At 39.9% G+C, this 22649-nt stretch overlaps 21 non-coding genes and 3 pseudogenes across 21 annotated transcripts; all 24 read right to left on the reverse strand.

The window, feature by feature from the left end:
* Positions 1-646: 646 nt before the first annotated feature.
* On the reverse strand, positions 647-765 carry LOC132150325 (5S ribosomal RNA). Its single transcript, XR_009435561.1, has one exon. It is a non-coding gene; the product is annotated as a 5S ribosomal RNA (ribosomal RNA).
* A 608-nt stretch (positions 766-1373) lies between these two features.
* On the reverse strand, positions 1374-1492 carry LOC132151057 (5S ribosomal RNA). Its single transcript, XR_009436221.1, has one exon. It is a non-coding gene; the product is annotated as a 5S ribosomal RNA (ribosomal RNA).
* A 461-nt stretch (positions 1493-1953) lies between these two features.
* Positions 1954-2072, reverse strand: LOC132150035 (5S ribosomal RNA). The gene has a single exon (XR_009435285.1). It is a non-coding gene; the product is annotated as a 5S ribosomal RNA (ribosomal RNA).
* Positions 2073-2531: 459 nt separating this feature from the next.
* LOC132150313 (5S ribosomal RNA) lies at positions 2532-2650 on the reverse strand. Its single transcript, XR_009435550.1, has one exon. It is a non-coding gene; the product is annotated as a 5S ribosomal RNA (ribosomal RNA).
* Positions 2651-3484: 834 nt separating this feature from the next.
* On the reverse strand, positions 3485-3603 carry LOC132150258 (5S ribosomal RNA). Its single transcript, XR_009435495.1, has one exon. It is a non-coding gene; the product is annotated as a 5S ribosomal RNA (ribosomal RNA).
* An 880-nt stretch (positions 3604-4483) lies between these two features.
* LOC132150326 (5S ribosomal RNA) lies at positions 4484-4602 on the reverse strand. The gene has a single exon (XR_009435562.1). It is a non-coding gene; the product is annotated as a 5S ribosomal RNA (ribosomal RNA).
* Positions 4603-5211: 609 nt separating this feature from the next.
* Positions 5212-5330, reverse strand: LOC132150245 (5S ribosomal RNA). Its single transcript, XR_009435483.1, has one exon. It is a non-coding gene; the product is annotated as a 5S ribosomal RNA (ribosomal RNA).
* Positions 5331-5790: 460 nt separating this feature from the next.
* Positions 5791-5909, reverse strand: LOC132150711 (5S ribosomal RNA; annotated as a pseudogene).
* Positions 5910-5993: 84 nt separating this feature from the next.
* Positions 5994-6112, reverse strand: LOC132150036 (5S ribosomal RNA). Its single transcript, XR_009435286.1, has one exon. It is a non-coding gene; the product is annotated as a 5S ribosomal RNA (ribosomal RNA).
* A 459-nt stretch (positions 6113-6571) lies between these two features.
* On the reverse strand, positions 6572-6690 carry LOC132150464 (5S ribosomal RNA). Its single transcript, XR_009435696.1, has one exon. It is a non-coding gene; the product is annotated as a 5S ribosomal RNA (ribosomal RNA).
* An 832-nt stretch (positions 6691-7522) lies between these two features.
* Positions 7523-7641, reverse strand: LOC132150259 (5S ribosomal RNA). The gene has a single exon (XR_009435496.1). It is a non-coding gene; the product is annotated as a 5S ribosomal RNA (ribosomal RNA).
* An 880-nt stretch (positions 7642-8521) lies between these two features.
* Positions 8522-8640, reverse strand: LOC132150327 (5S ribosomal RNA). Its single transcript, XR_009435563.1, has one exon. It is a non-coding gene; the product is annotated as a 5S ribosomal RNA (ribosomal RNA).
* A 605-nt stretch (positions 8641-9245) lies between these two features.
* On the reverse strand, positions 9246-9364 carry LOC132151058 (5S ribosomal RNA). Its single transcript, XR_009436222.1, has one exon. It is a non-coding gene; the product is annotated as a 5S ribosomal RNA (ribosomal RNA).
* Positions 9365-9826: 462 nt separating this feature from the next.
* On the reverse strand, positions 9827-9945 carry LOC132150243 (5S ribosomal RNA). Its single transcript, XR_009435481.1, has one exon. It is a non-coding gene; the product is annotated as a 5S ribosomal RNA (ribosomal RNA).
* A 459-nt stretch (positions 9946-10404) lies between these two features.
* On the reverse strand, positions 10405-10523 carry LOC132149872 (5S ribosomal RNA). The gene has a single exon (XR_009435132.1). It is a non-coding gene; the product is annotated as a 5S ribosomal RNA (ribosomal RNA).
* Positions 10524-11216: 693 nt separating this feature from the next.
* LOC132150418 (5S ribosomal RNA) lies at positions 11217-11335 on the reverse strand. Its single transcript, XR_009435652.1, has one exon. It is a non-coding gene; the product is annotated as a 5S ribosomal RNA (ribosomal RNA).
* An 84-nt stretch (positions 11336-11419) lies between these two features.
* Positions 11420-11538, reverse strand: LOC132150725 (5S ribosomal RNA; annotated as a pseudogene).
* Positions 11539-12658: 1120 nt separating this feature from the next.
* LOC132151114 (5S ribosomal RNA) lies at positions 12659-12777 on the reverse strand. The gene has a single exon (XR_009436274.1). It is a non-coding gene; the product is annotated as a 5S ribosomal RNA (ribosomal RNA).
* Positions 12778-13238: 461 nt separating this feature from the next.
* On the reverse strand, positions 13239-13357 carry LOC132150244 (5S ribosomal RNA). The gene has a single exon (XR_009435482.1). It is a non-coding gene; the product is annotated as a 5S ribosomal RNA (ribosomal RNA).
* A 459-nt stretch (positions 13358-13816) lies between these two features.
* LOC132149874 (5S ribosomal RNA) lies at positions 13817-13935 on the reverse strand. Its single transcript, XR_009435134.1, has one exon. It is a non-coding gene; the product is annotated as a 5S ribosomal RNA (ribosomal RNA).
* Positions 13936-14768: 833 nt separating this feature from the next.
* On the reverse strand, positions 14769-14887 carry LOC132150419 (5S ribosomal RNA). Its single transcript, XR_009435653.1, has one exon. It is a non-coding gene; the product is annotated as a 5S ribosomal RNA (ribosomal RNA).
* Positions 14888-14971: 84 nt separating this feature from the next.
* LOC132150726 (5S ribosomal RNA) lies at positions 14972-15090 on the reverse strand (annotated as a pseudogene).
* A 1120-nt stretch (positions 15091-16210) lies between these two features.
* LOC132151115 (5S ribosomal RNA) lies at positions 16211-16329 on the reverse strand. The gene has a single exon (XR_009436275.1). It is a non-coding gene; the product is annotated as a 5S ribosomal RNA (ribosomal RNA).
* Positions 16330-16787: 458 nt separating this feature from the next.
* Positions 16788-16906, reverse strand: LOC132150519 (5S ribosomal RNA). The gene has a single exon (XR_009435748.1). It is a non-coding gene; the product is annotated as a 5S ribosomal RNA (ribosomal RNA).
* Positions 16907-22649: the final 5743 nt, after the last annotated feature.

Here is a 22649-nt window from a genome sequence, read left to right on the forward strand (position 1 = left end):
ATTAGTGAATTTTTCCAAAAGTACTAACCAGGCCTATTAGATATTTACTGAAAAAATCCAAAAGTACTAACCTGGCCCAAACCTGCTAACATTCTGAGGTCGGGCATTGACTCTTTTTTTTTGCAAGATTATTGGACAATTAGTGAAAATTTCCAAAAGTACTAACCAGGCCTATTAGATAATTACTGAAAAAATCCAAAAGTACTAACCTGGCCCAAACCTGCTTACATTCTGAGATCGGGCATTGACTCTTTTTTGTTTTTTTACAAGATTATTAGACAATTAGTGAATTTTTCCAAAAGTACTAACCAGGCCTATTAGATATTTACTGAAAAAATCCAAAAGTACTAACCTGGCCCAAACCTGCTAACAATCTGAGGTCGGGCATTGACTTTTTTTTTTTTTGCAAGATTATTGGACAATTAGTGAAAATTTCCAAAAGTACTAACCAGGCCTATTAGATAATTACTGAAAAAATCCAAAAGTACTAACCTGGCCCAAACCTGCTTAGATTTGGAGATCAGTTGAGATCGGGCATAGCCAGGATGGTATGGCCATAAGCGAAGGAGGCTGCAAAGAGAGGGCTATTTAAAGATCAGCCACTATAATCGCCAGTGCTTTATATAAGTAGGGAAGGAAACCCAAAATCTTACAGCACCTGGTATTCCCAGGCGGTCTCCCATCCAAGTACTAACCAGGCCCAAACCTGCTTAGCTTCGGAGATCAGATGAGATCGGGCATAGCCAGGTTGGTATGGCCGTAAGCGAAGGAGGCTGCAAAGAGAGGGCTATTTAAAGATCAGCCACTATAATCGCCAGTGCATTATATAAGTAGGGAAGGAAACCCAAAAGCTTACAGCACCTGGTATTCCCAAAAGTACTAACCAGGCCTATTAGATAATTACTGAAAAAATCCAAAAGTACTAACCTGGCCCAAACCTGCTTACATTCTGAGATCGGGCATTGACTCTTTTTTTTTTTTTTTTTTGCAAGATTATTGGACAATTAGTGAAAATTTCCAAAAGTACTAACCAGGCCTATTAGATAATTACTGAAAAAATCCAAAAGTACTAGCCTGGCCCAAACCTGCTTACATTCTGAGATCGGGCATTGACTCTTTTTTTTTTTTTTTTGCAAGATTATTGGACAATTAGTGAAAATTTCCTAAAGTACTAACCTGGCCTATTAGATAATTACTGAAAAAATCCAAAAGTACTAACCTGGCCCAAACCTGCTTAGATTAGGAGATCAGTTGAGATCGGGCATAGCCAGGATGGTATGGCCATAAGCGAAGGAGGTTGCAAAGAGAGGGCTATTTAAAGATCAGCCACTATAATCGCCAGTGCTTTATATAAGTAGGGAAGGAAACCCAAAAGCTTACAGCACCTGGTATTCCCAGGAGGTCTCCCATCCAAGTACTGACCAGGCCCAAACCTGCTTAGCTTCCGAGATCAGACGAGATCGGGGATAGCCAGGTTGGTATGGCCGTAAGCGAAGGAGGCTGCAAAGAGAGGGCTATTTAAAGATCAGCCACTATAATCGCCAGTGCATTATATAAGTAGGGAAGGAAACCCAAAAGCTTACAGCACCTGGTATTCCCAAAAGTACTAACCAAGCCTATTAGATAATTACTGAAAAAATCCAAAAGTACTAACCTGGCCCAAACCTGCTTACATTCTGAGATCGGGCATTGACTCTTTTTTTTTTTTTTTTGCAAGATTATTGGACAATTAGTGAAAATTTCCAAAAGTACTAACCAGGCCTATTAGATAATTACTGAAAAAATCCAAAAGTACTAACCTGGCCCAAACCTGCTTAGATTTGGAGATCAGTTGAGATCAGGCATAGCCAGGATGGTATGGCCATAAGCGAAGGAGGCTGCAAAGAGAGGGCTATTTAAAGATCAGCCACTATAATCGCCAGTGCTTTATATAAGTAGGGAAGGAAACCCAAAAGCTTACAGCACCTGGTATTCCCAAACGGTCTCCCATCCAAGTACTAACCAGGCCCAAACCTGCTTAGCTTCCGAGATCAGACGAAATCGGGCATAGCCAGGTTGGTATGGCCGTAAGCGAAGGGGGCTGCAAAGAGAGGGCTATTTAAAGATCAGCCACTATAATCGCCAGTGCATTATATAAGTAGGGAAGGAAACCCAAAAGTTTACAGCACCTGGTATTCCCAAAAGTAGTAACCAGGCCTATTAGATAATTACTGAAAAATTCCAAAAGTACTAACCTGGCCCAAACCTGCTTACATTCTGAGATCGGGCATTGACTCTTTTTTTTTTTTTTGCAAGATTATTGGACAATTAGTGAAAATTTCCAAAAGTACTAACCAGGCCTATTAGATAATTACTGAAAAAATCCAAAAGTACTAACCTGGCCCAAACCTGCTTAGATTTGGAGATCAGTTGAGATCGGGCATAGCCAGGATGGTATGGCCATAAGCGAAGGAGGCTGCAAAGAGAGGGCTATTTAAAGATAAGCCACTATAATCGCCAGTGCTTTATATAAGTAGGGAAGGAAACCCAAAATCTTACAGCACCTGGTATTCCCAGGCGGTCTCCCATCCAAGTACTAACTAGGCCCAAACCTGCTTAGCTTCCGAGATCAGACGAGATCGGGCATAGCCAGGTTGGTATGGCCGTAAGCGATGGAGGCTGCAAAGAGAGGGCAATTTAAAGATCAGCCACTATAATCGCCAGTGCTTTATATAAGTAGGAAAGGAAACCCAAAAGCTTACAGCACCTGGTATTCCCAAAAGTACTAACCAGGCCTATTAGATAATTACTGAAAAAATCCAAAAGTACTAACCTGGCCCAAACCTGCTTAGATTTGGAGATCAGTTGAGATCGGGCATAGCCAGGATGGTATGGCCATAAGCGAAGGAGGCTGCAAAGAGAGGGCTATTTAAAGATCAGCCACTATAATCGCCAGTGCATTATATAAGTAGGGAAGGAAACCCAAAAGCTTACAGCACCTGGTATTCCCAAAAGTACTAACAAGGCCTATTAGATAATTACTGAAAAAATCCAAAAGTACTAACCTGGCCCAAACCTGCTTACATTCTGAGATCGGCATTGACTCTTTTTTTTTTTTGCAAGATTATTGGACAATTAGTGAAAATTTCCAAAAGTACTAACCAGGCCTATTAGATAATTACTGAAAAAATCCAAAAGTACTAACCTGGCCCAAACCTGCTTACAATCTGAGATCGGGCAGTGACTCTTTTTTTTTTTTTTTTTTGCAAGATTATTGGACAATTAGTGAAAATTTCCAAAAGTACTAACCAGGCCTATTAGATAATTACTGAAAAATCCAAAAGTACTAACCTGGCCCAAACCTGCTTAGATTTGGAGATCAGTTGAGATCGGGCATAGCCAGGATGGTATGGCCATAAGCGAAGGAGGCTGCAAAGAGAGGGCTATTTAAAGATCAGCCACTATAATCGCCAGTGCTTTATATAAGTAGGGAAGGAAACCCAAAAGCTTACAGCACCTGGTATTCCCAGGCGGTCTCCCATCCAAGTACTTACCAGGCCCAAACCTGCTTAGCTTCCGAGATCAGACAAGATCGGGCATAGCCAGGTTGGTATGGCCATAAGCGAAGGAAGCTGCAAAGAGAGGGCTATTTAAAGATCAGCCACTATAATAGCCAGTGCATTATATAAGTAGGGAAGGAAACCCAAAAGCTTACAGCACCTGGTATTCCCAAAAGTACTAACCAGGCCTATTAGATAATTACTGAAAAAATCCAAAAGTACTAACCTGGCCCAAACCTGCTTACATTCTGAGATCGGGCATTGACTCTTTTTTGTTTTTTTACAAGATTATTAGACAATTAGTGAATTTTTCCAAAAGTACTAACCAGGCCTATTAGATATTTACTGAAAAAATCCAAAAGTACTAACCTGGCCCAAACCTGCTAACATTCTGAGGTCGGGCATTGACTCTTTTTTTTTGCAAGATTATTGGACAATTAGTGAAAATTTCCAAAAGTACTAACCAGGCCTATTAGATAATTACTGAAAAAATCCAAAAGTACTAACCTGGCCCAAACCTGCTTACATTCTGAGATCGGGCATTGACTCTTTTTTGTTTTTTTACAAGATTATTAGACAATTAGTGAATTTTTCCAAAAGTACTAACCAGGCCTATTAGATATTTACTGAAAAAATCCAAAAGTACTAACCTGGCCCAAACCTGCTAACAATCTGAGGTCGGGCATTGACTTTTTTTTTTTTTGCAAGATTATTGGACAATTAGTGAAAATTTCCAAAAGTACTAACCAGGCCTATTAGATAATTACTGAAAAAATCCAAAAGTACTAACCTGGCCCAAACCTGCTTAGATTTGGAGATCAGTTGAGATCGGGCATAGCCAGGATGGTATGGCCATAAGCGAAGGAGGCTGCAAAGAGAGGGCTATTTAAAGATCAGCCACTATAATCGCCAGTGCTTTATATAAGTAGGGAAGGAAACCCAAAATCTTACAGCACCTGGTATTCCCAGGCGGTCTCCCATCCAAGTACTAACCAGGCCCAAACCTGCTTAGCTTCGGAGATCAGATGAGATCGGGCATAGCCAGGTTGGTATGGCCGTAAGCGAAGGAGGCTGCAAAGAGAGGGCTATTTAAAGATCAGCCACTATAATCGCCAGTGCATTATATAAGTAGGGAAGGAAACCCAAAAGCTTACAGCACCTGGTATTCCCAAAAGTACTAACCAGGCCTATTAGATAATTACTGAAAAAATCCAAAAGTACTAACCTGGCCCAAACCTGCTTACATTCTGAGATCGGGCATTGACTCTTTTTTTTTTTTTTTTTTTGCAAGATTATTGGACAATTAGTGAAAATTTCCAAAAGTACTAACCAGGCCTATTAGATAATTACTGAAAAAATCCAAAAGTACTAGCCTGGCCCAAACCTGCTTACATTCTGAGATCGGGCATTGACTCTTTTTTTTTTTTTTTTGCAAGATTATTGGACAATTAGTGAAAATTTCCTAAAGTACTAACCAGGCCTATTAGATAATTACTGAAAAAATCCAAAAGTACTAACCTGGCCCAAACCTGCTTAGATTAGGAGATCAGTTGAGATCGGGCATAGCCAGGATGGTATGGCCATAAGCGAAGGAGGTTGCAAAGAGAGGGCTATTTAAAGATCAGCCACTATAATCGCCAGTGCTTTATATAAGTAGGGAAGGAAACCCAAAAGCTTACTGCACCTGGTATTCCCAGGAGGTCTCCCATCCAAGTACTGACCAGGCCCAAACCTGCTTAGCTTCCGAGATCAGACGAGATCGGGGATAGCCAGGTTGGTATGGCCGTAAGCGAAGGAGGCTGCAAAGAGAGGGCTATTTAAAGATCAGCCACTATAATCGCCAGTGCATTATATAAGTAGGGAAGGAAACCCAAAAGCTTACAGCACCTGGTATTCCCAAAAGTACTAACCAAGCCTATTAGATAATTACTGAAAAAATCCAAAAGTACTAACCTGGCCCAAACCTGCTTACATTCTGAGATCGGGCATTGACTCTTTTTTTTTTTTTTTGCAAGATTATTGGACAATTAGTGAAAATTTCCAAAAGTACTAACCAGGCCTATTAGATAATTACTGAAAAAATCCAAAAGTACTAACCTGGCCCAAACCTGCTTAGATTTGGAGATCAGTTGAGATCAGGCATAGCCAGGATGGTATGGCCATAAGCGAAGGAGGCTGCAAAGAGAGGGCTATTTAAAGATCAGCCACTATAATCGCCAGTGCTTTATATAAGTAGGGAAGGAAACCCAAAAGCTTACAGCACCTGGTATTCCCAAACGGTCTCCCATCCAAGTACTAACCTGGCCCAAACCTGCTTAGATTTGGAGATCAGACGAGATCGGGCATAGCCAGGAGTGTATGGCCATAAGCGAAGGAGGCTGCAAAGAGAGGGCTATTTAAAGATCAGCCACTATAATCGCCAGTGCTTTATATAAGTAGGGAAGGAAACCCAAAAGCTTACAGCACCTGGTATTCCCAAACGGTCTCCCATCCAAGTACTAACCAGGCCCAAACCTGCTTAGCTTCCGAGATCAGACGAAATCGGGCATAGCCAGGTTGGTATGGCCGTAAGCGAAGGGGGCTGCAAAGAGAGGGCTATTTAAAGATCAGCCACTATAATCGCCAGTGCATTATATAAGTAGGGAAGGAAACCCAAAAGTTTACAGCACCTGGTATTCCCAAAAGTAGTAACCAGGCCTATTAGATAATTACTGAAAAATTCCAAAAGTACTAACCTGGCCCAAACCTGCTTACATTCTGAGATCGGGCATTGACTCTTTTTTTTTTTTTTGCAAGATTATTGGACAATTAGTGAAAATTTCCAAAAGTACTAACCAGGCCTATTAGATAATTACTGAAAAAATCCAAAAGTACTAACCTGGCCCAAACCTGCTTAGATTTGGAGATCAGTTGAGATCGGGCATAGCCAGGATGGTATGGCCATAAGCGAAGGAGGCTGCAAAGAGAGGGCTATTTAAAGATAAGCCACTATAATCGCCAGTGCTTTATATAAGAAGGGAAGGAAACCCAAAATCTTACAGCACCTGGTATTCCCAGGCGGTCTCCCATCCAAGTACTAACTAGGCCCAAACCTGCTTAGCTTCCGAGATCAGACGAGATCGGGCATAGCCAAGTTGGTATGGCCGTAAGCGATGGAGGCTGCAAAGAGAGGGCAATTTAAAGATCAGCGACTATAATCGCCAGTGCTTTATATAAGTAGGAAAGGAAACCCAAAAGCTTACAGCACCTGGTATTCCCAAAAGTACTAACCAGGCCTATTAGATAATTACTGAAAAAATCCAAAAGTACTAACCTGGCCCAAACCTGCTTAGATTTGGAGATCAGTTGAGATCGGGCATAGCCAGGATGGTATGGCCATAAGCGAAGGAGGCTGCAAAGAGAGGGCTATTTAAAGATCAGCCACTATAATCGCCAGTGCATTATATAAGTAGGGAAGGAAACCCAAAAGCTTACAGCACCTGGTATTCCCAAAAGTACTAACAAGGCCTATTAGATAATTACTGAAAAAATCCAAAAGTACTAACCTGGCCCAAACCTGCTTACATTCTGAGATCGGCATTGACTCTTTTTTTTTTTTGCAAGATTATTGGACAATTAGTGAAAATTTCCAAAAGTACTAACCAGGCCTATTAGATAATTACTGAAAAAATCCAAAAGTACTAACCTGGCCCAAACCTGCTTACAATCTGAGATCGGACATTGACCCTTTTTTTTTTTTTTTTGCAAGATTATTGGACAATTAGTGAAAATTTCCAAAAGTACTAACCAGGCCTATTAGATAATTACTGAAAAATCCAAAAGTACTAACCTGGCCCAAACCTGCTTAGATTTGGAGATCAGTTGAGATCGGGCATAGCCAGGATGGTATGGCCATAAGCGAAGGAGGCTGCAAAGAGAGGGCTATTTAAAGATCAGCCACTATAATCGCCAGTGCTTTATATAAGTAGGGAAGGAAACCCAAAAGCTTACAGCACCTGGTATTCCCAGGCGGTCTCCCATCCAAGTACTTACCAGGCCCAAACCTGCTTAGCTTCCGAGATCAGACAAGATCGGGCATAGCCAGGTTGGTATGGCCATAAGCGAAGGAAGCTGCAAAGAGAGGGCTATTTAAAGATCAGCCACTATAATAGCCAGTGCATTATATAAGTAGGGAAGGAAACCCAAAAGCTTACAGCACCTGGTATTCCCAAAAGTACTAACCAGGCCTATTAGATAATTACTGAAAAAATCCAAAAGTACTAACCTGGCCCAAACCTGCTTACATTCTGAGATCGGGCATTGACTCTTTTTTGTTTTTTTACAAGATTATTAGACAATTAGTGAATTTTTCCAAAAGTACTAACCAGGCCTATTAGATATTTACTGAAAAAATCCAAAAGTACTAACCTGGCCCAAACCTGCTAACATTCTGAGGTCGGGCATTGACTCTTTTTTTTTGCAAGATTATTGGACAATTAGTGAAAATTTCCAAAAGTACTAACCAGGCCTATTAGATAATTACTGAAAAAATCCAAAAGTACTAACCTGGCCCAAACCTGCTTACATTCTGAGATCGGGCATTGACTCTTTTTTGTTTTTTTACAAGATTATTAGACAATTAGTGAATTTTTCCAAAAGTACTAACCAGGCCTATTAGATATTTACTGAAAAAATCCAAAAGTACTAACCTGGCCCAAACCTGCTAACAATCTGAGGTCGGGCATTGACTTTTTTTTTTTTTGCAAGATTATTGGACAATTAGTGAAAATTTCCAAAAGTACTAACCAGGCCTATTAGATAATTACTGAAAAAATCCAAAAGTACTAACCTGGCCCAAACCTGCTTAGATTTGGAGATCAGTTGAGATCGGGCATAGCCAGGATGGTATGGCCATAAGCGAAGGAGGCTGCAAAGAGAGGGCTATTTAAAGATCAGCCACTATAATCGCCAGTGCTTTATATAAGTAGGGAAGGAAACCCAAAATCTTACAGCACCTGGTATTCCCAGGCGGTCTCCCATCCAAGTACTAACCAGGCCCAAACCTGCTTAGCTTCGGAGATCAGATGAGATCGGGCATAGCCAGGTTGGTATGGCCGTAAGCGAAGGAGGCTGCAAAGAGAGGGCTATTTAAAGATCAGCCACTATAATCGCCAGTGCATTATATAAGTAGGGAAGGAAACCCAAAAGCTTACAGCACCTGGTATTCCCAAAAGTACTAACCAGGCCTATTAGATAATTACTGAAAAAATCCAAAAGTACTAACCTGGCCCAAACCTGCTTACATTCTGAGATCGGGCATTGACTCTTTTTTTTTTTTTTTTTTGCAAGATTATTGGACAATTAGTGAAAATTTCCAAAAGTACTAACCAGGCCTATTAGATAATTACTGAAAAAATCCAAAAGTACTAGCCTGGCCCAAACCTGCTTACATTCTGAGATCGGGCATTGACTCTTTTTTTTTTTTTGCAAGATTATTGGACAATTAGTGAAAATTTCCTAAAGTACTAACCAGGCCTATTAGATAATTACTGAAAAAATCCAAAAGTACTAACCTGGCCCAAACCTGCTTAGATTAGGAGATCAGTTGAGATCGGGCATAGCCAGGATGGTATGGCCATAAGCGAAGGAGGTTGCAAAGAGAGGGCTATTTAAAGATCAGCCACTATAATCGCCAGTGCTTTATATAAGTAGGGAAGGAAACCCAAAAGCTTACAGCACCTGGTATTCCCAGGAGGTCTCCCATCCAAGTACTGACCAGGCCCAAACCTGCTTAGCTTCCGAGATCAGACGAGATCGGGGATAGCCAGGTTGGTATGGCCGTAAGCGAAGGAGGCTGCAAAGAGAGGGCTATTTAAAGATCAGCCACTATAATCGCCAGTGCATTATATAAGTAGGGATGGAAACCCAAAAGCTTACAGCACCTGGTATTCCCAAAAGTACTAACCAAGCCTATTAGATAATTACTGAAAAAATCCAAAAGTACTAACCTGGCCCAAACCTGCTTACATTCTGAGATCGGGCATTGACTCTTTTTTTTTTTTTTTTTGCAAGATTATTGGACAATTAGTGAAAATTTCCAAAAGTACTAACCAGGCCTATTAGATAATTACTGAAAAAATCCAAAAGTACTAACCTGGCCCAAACCTGCTTAGATTTGGAGATCAGTTGAGATCAGGCATAGCCAGGATGGTATGGCCATAAGCGAAAGAGGCTGCAAAGAGAGGGCTATTTAAAGATCAGCCACTATAATCGCCAGTGCTTTATATAAGTAGGGAAGGAAACCCAAAAGCTTACAGCACCTGGTATTCCCAAACGGTCTCCCAGCCAAGTACTAACCAGGCCCAAACCTGCTTAGCTTCCGAGATCAGACGAAATCGGGCATAGCCAGGTTGGTATGGCCGTAAGCGAAGGGGGCTGCAAAGAGAGGGCTATTTAAAGATCAGCCACTATAATCGCCAGTGCATTATATAAGTAGGGAAGGAAACCCAAAAGTTTACAGCACCTGGTATTCCCAAAAGTAGTAACCAGGCCTATTAGATAATTACTGAAAAATTCCAAAAGTACTAACCTGGCCCAAACCTGCTTACATTCTGAGATCGGGCATTGACTCTTTTTTTTTTTTTTGCAAGATTATTGGACAATTAGTGAAAATTTCCAAAAGTACTAACCAGGCCTATTAGATAATTACTGAAAAAATCCAAAAGTACTAACCTGGCCCAAACCTGCTTAGATTTGGAGATCAGTTGAGATCGGGCATAGCCAGGATGGTATGGCCATAAGCGAAGGAGGCTGCAAAGAGAGGGCTATTTAAAGATAAGCCACTATAATCGCCAGTGCTTTATATAAGTAGGGAAGGAAACCCAAAAGCTTACAGCACCTGGTATTCCCAGGCGGTCTCCCATCCAAGTACTAACTAGGCCCAAACCTGCTTAGCTTCCGAGATCAGACGAGATCGGGCATAGCCAGGTTGGTATGGCCGTAAGCGATGGAGGCTGCAAAGAGAGGGCAATTTAAAGATCAGCCACTATAATCGCCAGTGCTTTATATAAGTAGGAAAGGAAACCCAAAAGCTTACAGCACCTGGTATTCCCAAAAGTACTAACCAGGCCTATTAGATAATTACTGAAAAAATCCAAAAGTACTAACCTGGCCCAAACCTGCTTAGATTTGGAGATCAGTTGAGATCGGGCATAGCCAGGATGGTATGGCCATAAGCGAAGGAGGCTGCAAAGAGAGGGCTATTTAAAGATCAGCCACTATAATCGCCAGTGCATTATATAAGTAGGGAAGGAAACCCAAAAGCTTACAGCACCTGGTATTCCCAAAAGTACTAACAAGGCCTATTAGATAATTACTGAAAAAATCCAAAAGTACTAACCTGGCCCAAACCTGCTTACAATCTGAGATCGGGCATTGACTCTTTTTTTTTTTTTTTTTGCAAGATTATTGGACAATTAGTGAAAATTTCCAAAAGTACTAACCAGGCCTATTAGATAATTACTGAAAAATCCAAAAGTACTAACCTGGCCCAAACCTGCTTAGATTTGGAGATCAGTTGAGATCGGGCATAGCCAGGATGGTATGGCCATAAGCGAAGGAGGCTGCAAAGAGAGGGCTATTTAAAGATCAGCCACTATAATCGCCAGTGCTTTATATAAGTAGGGAAGGAAACCCAAAAGCTTACAGCATCTGGTATTCCCAGGCGGTCTTCCATCCAAGTACTAATCAGGCCCAAACCTGCTTAGCTTCCGAGATCAGACGAGATCGGGCATAGCCAGGTTGGTATGGCCGTAAGCGAAGGAGGCTGCAAAGAGAGGGCTATTTAAAGATCAGCCACTATAATCGCCAGTGATTTATATAAGTAGGGAAGGAAACCCAAAAGCTTACAGCACCTGGTATTCCCAGGCGGCCTTCCATCCAAGTACTAAACAGGCCAAAAACTGCTTAGCTTCCGAGGTCAGACAAGATCTGGCATAGCCAGGTTGGTATAGCCGTAAGCGAAGGAGGCTGCAAAGAGAGGGCTATTTAAAGATCAGCCACTGTAATCGCCAGTGCATTATATAAGTAGGGAAGGAAACCCAAAAGCTTCCAGCACCTGGTATTCCCAAAAGTACTAACCAGGCCTATTAGATATTTACTGAAAAAATCCAAAAGTACTAACCTGGCCCAAACCTGCTTAAATTCTGAGATCGGGCATTGACTCTTTTTTTTTTTTTGCAAGATTATTGGACAATTAGTGAAAATTTCCAAAAGTACTAACCAGGCCTATTAGATAATTACTGAAAAAATCCAAAAGTACTAACCTGGCCCAAACCTGCTTAGATTTGGAGATCAGTTGAGATCGGGCATAGCCAGGATGGTATGGCCATAAGCGAAGGAGGCTGCAAAGAGAGGGCTATTTAAAGATCAGCCACTATAATCGCCAGTGCATTATATAAGTAGGGAAGGAAACCCAAAAGCTTACAGCACCTGGTATTTCCAAAAGTACTAACCAGGCCCAAACCTGCTTACATTCTGAGATCGGGCATTGACTCTTTTTTTTTTTTTGCAAGATTATTGGACAATAAGTGAAAATTTCTAAAAGTACCAACCAGGCCTATTAGATAATTACTGAAAAAATCCAAAAGTACTAACCTGGCCCAAACCTGCTTAGATTTGGAGATCAGTTGAGATCGGGCATAGCCAGGATGGTATGGCCATAAGCGAAGGAGGCTGCAAAGAGAGTGCTATTTAAAGATCAGCCACTATAATCGCCAGTGCATTATATAAGTAGGGAAGGAAACCCAAAAGCTTACAGCACCTGGTATTCCCAAAAGTACTAACCAGGCCCAAACCTGCTTACATTCTGAGATCGGGCATTGACTTTTTTTTTTTTTTTGCAAGATTATTAGACAATAAGTGAAAATTTCCAAAAGTACTAACCAGGCCTATTAGATAATTACTGAAAAAATCCAAAAGTACTAACCTGGCCCAAACCTGCTTAGCTTCCGAGATCAGACGAGATCGGGCATAGCCAGGTTGGTATGGCCGTAAGCGAAGGAGGCTGCAAAGAGAGGGCTATTTAAAGATCAGCCACTATTATCGCCAGTGCTTTATATAAGTAGGGAAGGAAACCCAAAAGCTTACAGCACCTGGTATTCCCAGGCGGTCTTCCATCCAAGTACTAACCAGGCCCAAACCTGCTTAGCTTCCGAGATCAGACGAGATCGGGCATAGCCAGGTTGGTATGGCCGTAAGCGAAGGAGGCTGCAAAGAGAGGGCTATTTAAAGATCAGCCACTATAATCGCCAGTGCATTATATAAGTAGGGAAGGAAACCCAAAAGCTTACAGCACCTGGTATTCCCAAAAGTACTAACCAAGCCTATTAGATAATTACTGAAAAAATCCAAAAGTACTAACCTGGCCCAAACCTGCTTACATTCTGAGATCGGGCATTGACTCTTTTTTTTTTTTTTTTGCAAGATTATTGGACAATTAGTGAAAATTTCCAAAAGTACTAACCAGGCCTATTAGATAATTACTGAAAAAATCCAAAAGTACTAACCTGGCCCAAACCTGCTTAGATTTGGAGATCAGTTGAGATCAGGCATAGCCAGGATGGTATGGCCATAAGCGAAAGAGGCTGCAAAGAGAGGGCTATTTAAAGATCAGCCACTATAATCGCCAGTGCTTTATATAAGTAGGGAAGGAAACCCAAAAGCTTACAGCACCTGGTATTCCCAAACGGTCTCCCAGCCAAGTACTAACCAGGCCCAAACCTGCTTAGCTTCCGAGATCAGACGAAATCGGGCATAGCCAGGTTGGTATGGCCGTAAGCGAAGGGGGCTGCAAAGAGAGGGCTATTTAAAGATCAGCCACTATAATCGCCAGTGCATTATATAAGTAGGGAAGGAAACCCAAAAGTTTACAGCACCTGGTATTCCCAAAAGTAGTAACCAGGCCTATTAGATAATTACTGAAAAATTCCAAAAGTACTAACCTGGCCCAAACCTGCTTACATTCTGAGATCGGGCATTGACTCTTTTTTTTTTTTTTGCAAGATTATTGGACAATTAGTGAAAATTTCCAAAAGTACTAACCAGGCCTATTAGATAATTACTGAAAAAATCCAAAAGTACTAACCTGGCCCAAACCTGCTTAGATTTGGAGATCAGTTGAGATCGGGCATAGCCAGGATGGTATGGCCATAAGCGAAGGAGGCTGCAAAGAGAGGGCTATTTAAAGATAAGCCACTATAATCGCCAGTGCTTTATATAAGTAGGGAAGGAAACCCAAAAGCTTACAGCACCTGGTATTCCCAGGCGGTCTCCCATCCAAGTACTAACTAGGCCCAAACCTGCTTAGCTTCCGAGATCAGACGAGATCGGGCATAGCCAGGTTGGTATGGCCGTAAGCGATGGAGGCTGCAAAGAGAGGGCAATTTAAAGATCAGCCACTATAATCGCCAGTGCTTTATATAAGTAGGAAAGGAAACCCAAAAGCTTACAGCACCTGGTATTCCCAAAAGTACTAACCAGGCCTATTAGATAATTACTGAAAAAATCCAAAAGTACTAACCTGGCCCAAACCTGCTTAGATTTGGAGATCAGTTGAGATCGGGCATAGCCAGGATGGTATGGCCATAAGCGAAGGAGGCTGCAAAGAGAGGGCTATTTAAAGATCAGCCACTATAATCGCCAGTGCATTATATAAGTAGGGAAGGAAACCCAAAAGCTTACAGCACCTGGTATTCCCAAAAGTACTAACAAGGCCTATTAGATAATTACTGAAAAAATCCAAAAGTACTAACCTGGCCCAAACCTGCTTACATTCTGAGATCGGCATTGACTCTTTTTTTTTTTTGCAAGATTATTGGACAATTAGTGAAAATTTCCAAAAGTACTAACCAGGCCTATTAGATAATTACTGAAAAAATCCAAAAGTACTAACCTGGCCCAAACCTGCTTACAATCTGAGATCGGGCATTGACTCTTTTTTTTTTTTTTTTTGCAAGATTATTGGACAATTAGTGAAAATTTCCAAAAGTACTAACCAGGCCTATTAGATAATTACTGAAAAATCCAAAAGTACTAACCTGGCCCAAACCTGCTTAGATTTGGAGATCAGTTGAGATCGGGCATAGCCAGGATGGTATGGCCATAAGCGAAGGAGGCTGCAAAGAGAGGGCTATTTAAAGATCAGCCACTATAATCGCCAGTGCTTTATATAAGTAGGGAAGGAAACCCAAAAGCTTACAGCATCTGGTATTCCCAGGCGGTCTTCCATCCAAGTACTAATCAGGCCCAAACCTGCTTAGCTTCCGAGATCAGACGAGATCGGGCATAGCCAGGTTGGTATGGCCGTAAGCGAAGGAGGCTGCAAAGAGAGGGCTATTTAAAGATCAGCCACTATAATCGCCAGTGATTTATATAAGTAGGGAAGGAAACCCAAAAGCTTACAGCACCTGGTATTCCCAGGCGGCCTTCCATCCAAGTACTAAACAGGCCAAAAACTGCTTAGCTTCCGAGGTCAGACAAGATCTGGCATAGCCAGGTTGGTATAGCCGTAAGCGAAGGAGGCTGCAAAGAGAGGGCTATTTAAAGATCAGCCACTGTAATCGCCAGTGCATTATATAAGTAGGGAAGGAAACCCAAAAGCTTCCAGCACCTGGTATTCCCAAAAGTACTAACCAGGCCTATTAGATATTTACTGAAAAAATCCAAAAGTACTAACCTGGCCCAAACCTGCTTAAATTCTGAGATCGGGCATTGACTCTTTTTTTTTTTTTGCAAGATTATTGGACAATTAGTGAAAATTTCCAAAAGTACTAACCAGGCCTATTAGATAATTACTGAAAAAATCCAAAAGTACTAACCTGGCCCAAACCTGCTTAGATTTGGAGATCAGTTGAGATCGGGCATAGCCAGGATGGTATGGCCATAAGCGAAGGAGGCTGCAAAGAGAGGGCTATTTAAAGATCAGCCACTATAATCGCCAGTGCATTATATAAGTAGGGAAGGAAACCCAAAAGCTTACAGCACCTGGTATTTCCAAAAGTACTAACCAGGCCCAAACCTGCTTACATTCTGAGATCGGGCATTGACTCTTTTTTTTTTTTTGCAAGATTATTGGACAATAAGTGAAAATTTCTAAAAGTACCAACCAGGCCTATTAGATAATTACTGAAAAAATCCAAAAGTACTAACCTGGCCCAAACCTGCTTAGATTTGGAGATCAGTTGAGATCGGGCATAGCCAGGATGGTATGGCCATAAGCGAAGGAGGCTGCAAAGAGAGTGCTATTTAAAGATCAGCCACTATAATCGCCAGTGCATTATATAAGTAGGGAAGGAAACCCAAAAGCTTACAGCACCTGGTATTCCCAAAAGTACTAACCAGGCCCAAACCTGCTTACATTCTGAGATCGGGCATTGACTTTTTTTTTTTTTTTGCAAGATTATTAGACAATAAGTGAAAATTTCCAAAAGTACTAACCAGGCCTATTAGATAATTACTGAAAAAATCCAAAAGTACTAACCTGGCCCAAACCTGCTTAGCTTCCGAGATCAGACGAGATCGGGCATAGCCAGGTTGGTATGGCCGTAAGCGAAGGAGGCTGCAAAGAGAGGGCTATTTAAAGATCAGCCACTATTATCGCCAGTGCTTTATATAAGTAGGGAAGGAAACCCAAAAGCTTACAGCACCTGGTATTCCCAGGCGGTCTTCCATCCAAGTACTAACCAGGCCCAAACCTGCTTAGCTTCCGAGATCAGACGAGATCGGGCATAGCCAGGTTGGTATGGCCGTAAGCGAAGGAGGCTGCAAAGAGAGGGCTATTTAAAGATCAGCCACTGTAATCGCCAGTGCATTATATAAGTAGGGAAGGAAACCCAAAAGCTTACAACACCTGGTATTCCCAAAAGTACTAACCAGGCCTATTAGATAATTACTGAAAAAATCCAAAAGTACTAACCTGGCCCAAACCTGCTTACATTCTGAGATCGGGCATTGACTCTTTTTTTTTTTTTACAAGATTATTAGACAATTAGTGAATTTTTCCAAAAGTACTAACCAGGCCTATTAGATAATTACTGAAAAAATCCAAAAGTACTAACCTGGCCCAAACCTGCTTAGATTTGGAGATCAGTTGAGATCAGGCATAGCCAGGATGGTATGGCCATAAGCGAAGGAGGCTGCAAAGAGAGGGCTATTTAAAGATCAGCCACTATAATCGCCAGTGCTTTATATAAGTAGGGAAGGAAACCCAAAACCTTACAGCTCCTGGTATTCCCAGGCGGTCTCCCATCCAAGTACTAACCAGGGCCAAACCTGCTTAGCTTCCGAGATCAGACGAGATCGGGCATAGCCAGGTTGGTATGGCCGTAAGTGAAGGAGGCTGCAAAGAGAGGGCTATTTAAAGATCAGCTACTATAATCGCTAGTGCATTATATAAGTAGGGAAGGAAACCCAAAAGCTTACAGCACCTGGTATTCCCAAAAGTACTAACCAGGCCTATTAGATAATTACTGAAAAAATCCAAAAGTACTAACCTGGCCCAAACCTGCTTACATTCTGAGATCGGGCATTGACTTTTTTTTTTTGCAAGATTATTGGACAATTAGTGAAAATTTCCTAAAGTACTAACCAGGCCTATTAGATAATTATTGAAAACATCCAAAAGTACTAACCTGGCCCAAACCTGCTTACATTCTGAGATCGGGCATTGACTCTTTTTTTTTTTTTTTGCAAGATTATTGGACAATTAGTGAAAATTTCCTAAAGTACTAACCAGGCCTATTAGATAATTACTGAAAAAATCCAAAAGTACTAACCTGGCCCAAACCTGCTCAGATTTGGAGATCAGTTGAGATCGGGCATAGCCAGGATGGTATGGCCATAAGCGAAGGAGGCTGCAAAGATAGGGCTATTTAAAGATCAGCCACTATAATCGCCAGTGCTTTATATAAGTAGGGAAGGAAACCCAAAAGCTTACAGCACCTGGTATTCCCAGGCGGTCTCCCATCCAAGTACTAACCAGGCCCAAACCTGCTTAGCTTCCGAGATCAGACGAGATCGGGAATAGCTTTTTTTTTTTTTTTTTTTTATTGGAGATTTCAGTTATTACAAAACAAACACATTTTCTTAGTCATACAATTTCATTCATCTCATAATCAAACTAACATCGTCATTGAAGTTTGTTGCTGAAGGAATAAAATTCACATTACATAACAATATGTCATCTTAATCATCTTCTCCTGGCATGTAAAAATGCTTTTGTTTAAAGATACAAATAACATCATTTGTGAAAATTTTATAAAAATCCGCCATCTGGTTTTCCAATTTAAAATAATTGTATAACATTTCTACATAACTTTCTACCATTTGTTTAAAAAGCACCCATAAGTTTAAAATACAATCTCTGTTTCTGGCTACATTTCTCCTTTTCAATATTGCTTTTTTTGCCAAGATTAAAAACTAATTCACAAGTTTCTTATTTTCTTTGTTCTCTGTCATTCCCAGCATAAAAAACCTTTTCCAGTCAGTAACCTCTTCATTTTCTCTTAATTCTTTGACAATTTCTTTCAGTTCATTAAAAAATGGGTTAAGTTTTCCACATAATAAAAACAAATGTAAAATACCTTCATCTTCTTTTTTACAGACTTTACATTGAGCATTTGTTGCCTTCTGCATTATACACAATCTCATTTCTGTATAGATCACATTTTGTCTGATAAAATAGTCTAAACATTCTAAATCTACATCCAACCATTTCCATGTTCTATTCTTCCAAATGCCTTTTTCTTCGATTTCATTAAAATGCCTTAACCAAATCTGGTTGGCAACAGGTTTTTTAAAAACTCTATTTATAAAAAACTCATAGAACATTTTCACAGTACACAAATTAAAATCCACCCTCTTTTCTTTACATTTTAAAAACACCATCATTTTATTTTCTCGTTCTCCCTTCTTTTTAATCTCATCTAGCCATTGCCTTGGGATTGCTTTCTTGACATCTTCATACTGTTTTTTTAAAACCAATAAAAAATCCTCCTTCTCCTCCTCCATTGCATCTTTAATCACTTGGAGTGGTAAAAATCCCTCTTTCACCTCCCATAAAACATCTCTCACTTTTACGATCCCCACTTTTAGCCACTTCTTAAAATAGATATCTCGCTCGTGTATCTTTATTTTGTCATTTAAAAACAGAGGCTGATTTAAAATCGCTTCCCTCCCCTCCGGATTAAAATCCACCTCTGTTAAAAAAAGCCTCCAAGCATTTAAAACCTCTCTATAAAACTGTGGTATCCCCTCCATCATCCAACTTTTCAACTTCATCCATAAAATGTTTTCCCCAAGGTTAAAATTCCCACATTTATTTAAATAAAAACCCATCAGTTTCTTCCATTCATCTCTCTTCTTATCATCCTAATATTCCTTAACCACTTTTACCCTCATGCTTTTCATCTTCTGTTCCACATCGACTAAACCCATCCCTCCCTCTTCTGGTTTTCCTATCAGCGTATTGTACGCTATCCTTGGAGGCTTTTTTTCCCATAAAAATTCTAAAATACTCTTTTTTATTCTCTTAAAAACCCAGTTTGGCAATGGCATCACATGTAATTTGTACCACATTTTTGATAACATTAACATGTTTACAATTAAAATTTTTCCTTTCAAACTTAAAAACCTGTTTCTCCAAAAAATCAGTCTCCTATCCATCCCTCCCAATGTCTCATCCATATTATCAACAGTTTCCTTCTCATTCTTTGCTAACCCCGCTCCTAAAATCCTCATTTCTTGTACCTCTAGGAATTTAACAACCCCCGTTAAAACCTCTGACCTTCCGAACTTCATATATACTGTTTTTTCTTCATTTATTTTTGCACCTGATCCCTCACAATAGCATTTCATTTTTTCCATTACTTCTTTAACACTTTCTATATTTTCAACAATAATTGTGGTATCATCAGCATACTGGAATATTTTAGTCAGTTCCTCTTTTTCTTCTAGTTTTATTCCCTTTATTTTTTTCTCTCTGTTTATTAAAAGCCCTAATGGTTCAGCCACCAAAGAATATAACTTCGCTGACAGTGGACACCCTTGTCTTATAGACCTTAAAACTTTAAAAGGTTCCGTTAAAAAACCATTACATTTAACTTTTGTTAAAATATCGCTGTATAAAACTGAGATCCATTTTATAAAATTCTCTCCAAAACCAAATTGTTTTAAAACCGCCAATAAAAACCCATGCTCCACTCTGTCAAAAGCCTTCTCGAAATCCATGCTTATTATATATGCCTCCTTTCCTTTTTCTTTTATGTACCCCATTATATCTCTTATGCTACTCGTGATATCTGCTATGTCCCTCCCCTTTACTCCATATGCCTGGTTAGTCTCTATTATGTTTGGCATTATATTTTTTAATCTGTTCGCTAAAACCCTGGCTAAAATTTTAAAATCTGTGTTTAAAATTGTAATGGGCCTAAAATTCCTCAGTTCCGCTTTGTCTCCTTTTCTCTTGTAGATTATTTTCATTAAGCCTAAGCCCATTCTTGGGTGTACTCTTTCTTTTTTAAAAACCTCTTCATAGACTTCTTTTAAAATCGGGCTTACTTTTTCTTTAAAAACCTTATAAAACTCACTTCCAATACCATCTATTCCTGGACTTTTCTTCACACTTAGCTGATTTATTGCTTGTATAATTTCCTCAGTTGTTATTCCCTTATCACATTCCTTTTTATCTCCCTCACCGACTTTCCGTGTTATCTGTTGTAACAAAATGTTCCTTTTTTCCTCATCCCCTTCCTCTGATCTAAAAAGTTCTTCATAATATGTGCTTATTTCCTTTAAAATTCCCTCCGTGCTTAAAACAACTTGTCCTTCCTTATTCCTAAGTTCTTTAATTATTCCCGCCTTCGCCCTGCTTTTCTCAAGGTTAAAAAATAATCTACTACATTTTTCCCCTTCTACTGTATATTTAGCTTTACTTCTTAATGTTGCCCCTTTATATTTTCCTTCTTCGATTTTCCTCAACTTTTCCTCCACTTCAATTACTCTTTGCACGTTTACTTCATTTTTATTTAACTCCTCTCTTAACGTCTTTCTTATTTCTTGTTCCTTTGTTCTTTTTACCTTTTGTAACAATTTACAGTAATTCATTACATGTTTCTTTATGTCATATTTCATGTTTTCCCACCATTGCCTTTTATCTTCTATGTACATCAAGTCTTTTTTCCCCTCATCTAATTTATTTTCTATGTCTTTTTTAAAACTCTCTTCCTTTAAAACTTCAGTGTTTAAAATCCATACCCCTGGTCCCCTCATTTCCTTTTTAAAATCCATTCTCATTTGCACCATTTTGTGATCACTTAAAGTCGTTTCTTTATAAAACACTCCATAAATAAAACATTCCAAATTCCTAGTACTTAAAAAGTAGTCTATTCTAGTTTGACACATAAAATTCCCTACCAGCTGTCTTCTTGTAAATTCCCTCTTTTTCCCATTTCTTTCTCTCCACACATCAATCATGTTCTTCTCCTCCATCAATGAAATTAACTCCTTTCTTCCCCCATCCGATTTAAAAACCATTCCGTTAGCCATATCCATTTTACTAAAAACAGTGTTAAAATCCCCCGCAATTATTACCCTCTTCCATTTTTCCATTAATTCAGCTATTACATTAAAATATTTTTTCTTTTCTATTTCTTCATTTGGAGCATGTACGTTTACTAAAATAAAATCATCTTCATCCATCTTAATTTCTACAGCCATGCATTTTCCTTTTGTGTCATTATACATTTGCTTTGACCTGATACCTCTATCTTTTCTTATTAACATCGCAACTCCTCCTCCTATTTTTCCCTCAGCATTATTAAAAAATAATTCCCCTTCCCATCTTTTTTTAAAATCCTCCATTACACTCTCTTTCCAGTTTGTTTCTTGCAATAAAATCACATCTTCATCCCTGCACAGTTCCTTGACTTTTTCAAATTTCACACCATTGATTAACCCTCTTGCATTAAAAGTAACAATTTTCAACACAATTAAAAAAGATAAAAAGACAAACTTTAGCATCATAATTTCGTTATCCTACTTCCTCCCCCTCTTTTGCACTTCTTCCACAGTCTTGTTTCACCTCATTACTTTGTTTACACATTTTATTTTTAGCTTTTTCTAAATTGGGTATTACCTTAACTTTTCTTCTTCTTTTATTGGATGTACTTGCAGTGCTGTCTCCGCCCATGTTTTCACTGTCTTTGTTATTTCTGTCCGTCTCACCGATCCATTCAGTCTCTTCTGGCTCTTCCGTTTCTGCTTTTCCAACCTCATTTAACTCCATCTGTACCTCCATTTCCACAATGTCCTGTGTTAACTCAGTCTTTTCAATCTCATTTTCATTGTCCTTGCTTACATTGTCCTCTCTTTGCATTTCTCCGGTGTCTTCCCTTTGCTCCTCTTCATTGTCTGTCTCATGCATCTGCCCACTCCCCCTCTCTTCTCCATTTTGCTGGTCTCCATACCAGCACTAACATTTGTCCAGTACACAATTGCAGTCTGGACACATCACCACCTTACAGTCCCTCGCGAAGTGGCCTGTTTCCGAGCATTTAAAACATTTAAAGTCTGGACAGTCCTTCATCACATGATCAGGGCTCATACACAACCTGCAGGTTCTCACCTGCTTGCTATGTATCACTCTATAGTATTGTGGACCATCTTCCATTTCAATTCGAGTACTGTAGGGCAAGGAGGCCACTTCTTTTGGGAACTGTACCTTAAGGAACCTCGTTCCATCTTCTATGTTGGTGCCGGTATAAAATCTTCTTCTTATCTGAGAGACAGGAGTTACCCCCCATCCCTCCAGCTTCTGTAGAATCTCTGCATCATCCAGGTAAGCGGGCAGATGCATGAAAGAGACAACAAATTCTCTGTCATTCAATTTCTTAATTTCACATAGTTTTCCTTTAATCATCAATCCTTCGCTCAGATTTTCAATATCTTCTTCCTTTTCAAACGTAATTTCGTACTCCATCATTTTGGGTCTTACAGCTAATATATTTGTCACATCCAACTTATCTTTCAGCGCTTGTATTATGTCTTCTGCTTTTCCTTCGTGCACTTCAGTCAAAT

Source organism: Carassius carassius, chromosome 9 (assembly GCF_963082965.1).
Source record: "Carassius carassius chromosome 9, fCarCar2.1, whole genome shotgun sequence".
Classification (NCBI taxonomy): Eukaryota; Metazoa; Chordata; class Actinopteri; order Cypriniformes; family Cyprinidae; genus Carassius; species Carassius carassius.